Source organism: Belonocnema kinseyi, chromosome 2 (genome assembly GCF_010883055.1).
Source record: "Belonocnema kinseyi isolate 2016_QV_RU_SX_M_011 chromosome 2, B_treatae_v1, whole genome shotgun sequence".
In the NCBI taxonomy this organism is placed as follows: domain Eukaryota; kingdom Metazoa; phylum Arthropoda; class Insecta; order Hymenoptera; family Cynipidae; genus Belonocnema; species Belonocnema kinseyi.
In genome coordinates, this window is record NC_046658.1 from 49,003,667 (window position 1) to 49,007,795 (window position 4,129).

Genomic DNA, 4,129 nt, shown 5'->3' on the forward strand with positions numbered 1-4,129 from the left:
GGCGCATACTTTGAATAAAATATTTGTTATCATTCTCTTGAAATAAATGTGTTTTTTTCTTGAAAAAATACCGGTTTCATATGTATACACCTGGTAGCTCTCGCGCCAAAGCGTTATAAAATCAAGGAGTTGTACCGCCAATTAATTTCCTGAAATTTCTCTCCGTGAAGGATTTAAAATTGTGCTTGTTTTGTACCAACTAAATTTCAGCTAGGATAATTAAACATTACGAGTGCTACAGAAGACCGCATACAATCTGTGCCTCCGGAGTCTATGATAGACAGAGCTGTTTCTTCTACAGAAGTAAGAGTCTCTTCTACTATCTTACATTTTTTCGGAGCTACATCAAATTTATGACGTAAGCTTGGAAAATATTTAACATCATCAGGGACATGTTCATTCGACAACTTTTTGACTCACTTATCATTAATTTGTCTAATATCAACATTGGAATACTTATTTTTAATCCCTCGAAATTTAGTTTTCAAAGTTTCAATCACTTTTTAAGTCATTCCATAAATTTTTTCGTTTTTTAAATTATAAAATTGTTTTAAGGTTAGGTGATCTATTATTCGTAACAATTGTGTTTGTATATCAAGCTTATTCTTGAGGTTTTTGTCTATTTCTGTACAAAATCCCATACTTTCTGGTTTCAGTAGTTTGATTTTCATTCTAACAATAAGTTTCTTTTCTTTCTCTATAAATTTCGCGTATCTGAATTCGATGTTAATTTTTAAATCGATTAAATGTGATTGTAAAAATGTTTTGTCTCTACATCTTAAAGTAAATCTCCTTTGACTATCATTGCCATTGTTTAACTGAAATGGAACTAGATTAAAGAACATAATAATATACACAAAGACAATTTCATATCCTGATTGGATTTTTGCCTGAAAAATGGATATTGTTTATTTAATGGTTCGTATTATAAGCAGACTTATGGGCCACTAATGGGATTTCCGATATCAGTCGCTGTTTCGCTTTGAGTGATGGAGGACATTGAAAATCGTATTATTCCCAGTGTCCCTTATTACATAACGTTCTTCTATCGTTATGTGGATCATATTCTTGCTCGTTGTGAGGACAAAATAGAAGTTCTATAATTGAGATTCAAGAAATACAATTCTATAATAAATTTTACGACAGAGAGATTGATAAGACTATCAACTTCCTTGAAATCACACTCAGAAGAAGCGATGAGGGATTAGTTACTGATTAGTACATAAAAGAAACTTGGTCTGGAAGGTATATGAATTTTAATTCAATATACTCTACTGAAATATAAAATTAACATCATTAACAGCTTTTTTCATACAGCGATTTTACTTTCTGAAGATAAACACGCTATAAAAATCCTAATTTAATTTAAAATATATTAAGGCGGTCACCCCATGTGTCTAGTCGAAAAAATCGATTTTTTGTGTTGCCTAAATTCATTCCTACACATGTGGGGAATATGCTGGTGAAACGATATTCCAATATACGAAGTCATTGGAAAGTTATTGGGGGGGGGGGCAGTTTAGATCAAAACCAAACTGCATTCAATCTTCTTGTTACGTGATTGGAAGGCTCGCGCAACCTCGCAGCGAGGTTTATGCGAAGTTCACTGTTTGCTGGGAATATTCCTTCATGTTAATCATAGTAATTATAGTAAATTTGCAGTTTCTGGAATATTATAACGTGAATAATTCGGCTTTTCAAGACAAATTTTGCGCCTTGCAGAGATTAAGCGGAAAAGTGGATTTTTAATTTTTTAAAAGCTTTTTCGATTGATAAAACCAGAACCGCTTATAAGAAATAGCTGGGTAAAGAACTCGTCCTTTCTTTTTTAGACCTTAAAAAAGTGTGCAAAAGCACTATCCATTCTGATCAGTCTTTCGAGAGTTATCGTGCTTAATCGGAACTACAGACTACGAACTGCACGCAGACAAGCACCTTCGTAAAAATCGCTTGTTCCGACTCAAGGGGTCGCAAAACGTGGAGATGTAATAAAACCGATAAATTCCAATTTTATATAAAACTAGTATCTTTTAATTAGAATCAGAATATCAAAAGTAAATGTTTGAACATTTCACGTTCAAAAGTTATCAAATTATTATAATTTCGTCATCCACTTAGCCCTGTTGAAAATTCCTTTATAGAATCCTGTATAGAATCCTACATTTGAACTTTGCAAGGACCTGTACATGATCCTATGAGGGTTCCTAAGTGGGTTCTGACGTATGACTCATTCAAGGAAAAATTACAAGGATCTTATGTAGATTCCTGTACAGTCCGTGTGGTCCGTGTGGTTTGAGTTCGTCGGATGAGTGGCTAGAAATGTTATAATGCCTATATTGTCTAGCCTCGATGACTGCGCGTGTTTGCGCATTCTTGGTTTATATTCAGAAACTTTCCAGTCAACAACTCGATAGTTCGAATCCTCAGAATTGTGCCAATTTATGAATAAATATAAATTACATCGCAAGAATAAAATTTTTCCCTGCACAGGTTTCTACGCAGGAAGCTCTGTAATATCATGTGTCCTTTTATACATGGAAATTATTCCTGTATATAGGTTCCCGTATAAGAACCTCTAGAGTTCCTGGGTGAGATCCTATGTCAGTCATTTCACGATGACCAGGAAATTGTACAGGAACCTACATAAGATCCTTGTCACTTTTTCTTGAAGGGGCCATACGTCAGAACCCACATAGGAACCACCATAGGATCATGTAAGGCTTCTTGCAAGGTTCACATATAGGATTCTGTACAGGATTCTATGTAGGAATTTTCAACAGAGAGAGGTTATAATAATCTGTAAATCCTGAGGCTCCTAATTAAAAAGTTTGTTTTTGACTAAAAATTAAACATTTTTGTATTTTTACGATTCAAATTAGAAATAATATTCGAATTTCGATGGATAGGATTAAGTTTTTAAAGTTCATGGTGCTAATTTTCAAAATTAAATTTCGTAAAGTTCTTCATTCAACAAGTCAGGGCATTTTTCGGTCCGTATAGGTGATAGAAGCGCCAGAGATTTAAAACAAAAAATTGCAAAAGTTAGGGAATTTCTAAATTGAGCACTTTTAATGACTGCCAGTCAATTTTAGTCCATTTTTTTGCAAGTCACTTTATTCACTTTTATTTCAATAAAATTTCATGACCTTTAACAGTGCTTAAGGCATTCAAAATTATTTCAAAGGATTTGAAATATTTTGGGAAATTTAAAATTATCCCACGGAATTTTCAATTGATTTCAGTAATTTAATACGATTTAAAGAAATTTAGCATGTTTAAGGGTATTTTAAAAGATTCTTAGGAAACTTTAAGACATTGCAACATTGCAATGTATTTTCAATGGTTTTAATGTTTAAAAATGTTGCTTATGTTGATAAAACTGTTAAAAAATTATAATTTTGTTTTTTATATAAAAATATTGAAGGAAAATGCAGAATTATGTCAGGGGAAAGGCAGAGTATTTTTAAAATAAAGTTTTGCGGACAACCTGAGTCTTACACATAAATCACTAATACAAATATTCTATTTACAACACAAATTATTTTTAAAATGTTTAGCTGTATTTATATAAACGTGAAAAGCATCTAGTTCAAAGTTACTAATTAAACCAAAACCAATATAGCTGCCCTGAGTCAAAGCTCAAGTTAGCAAATAGTTTCAGCATAGTGTGCATTCGAGAAACATTGAACTTAACCTTCTGTACTAGCCTTCAGGCTGAAACTTCAAACGAATCTTTGAACACAAAATCTATCTCAGACTATAGACGGAAATCCTCACTAAAAAGAGCGCCAAGCTTACAGGAAACTATCGAAGCATCTAATCACGTGCAGCTACCAACAAAACAGAAATTTAATGAATAGCTCAGAAAACAATTAGAAAAATTAGACTTATCTAATGGAAACTCATGAAACAAACTAAGATTTTCCTATTGTCAATTTATTTCGATATGTTTGGGAACAAAGCAACGTTTTCGTATTAGTGTTTTTTAAATACCAACATAATGAATTAATGTAACTTAACAGGATGTGTTGCCTAAACTTGTATTGTTCATTTCTCGCCATAATTACATAGAGAAAGTTTGTTCATCAGGTATTGTTAAAAAGTGATTTTGGACCTAAGAAACAGAACT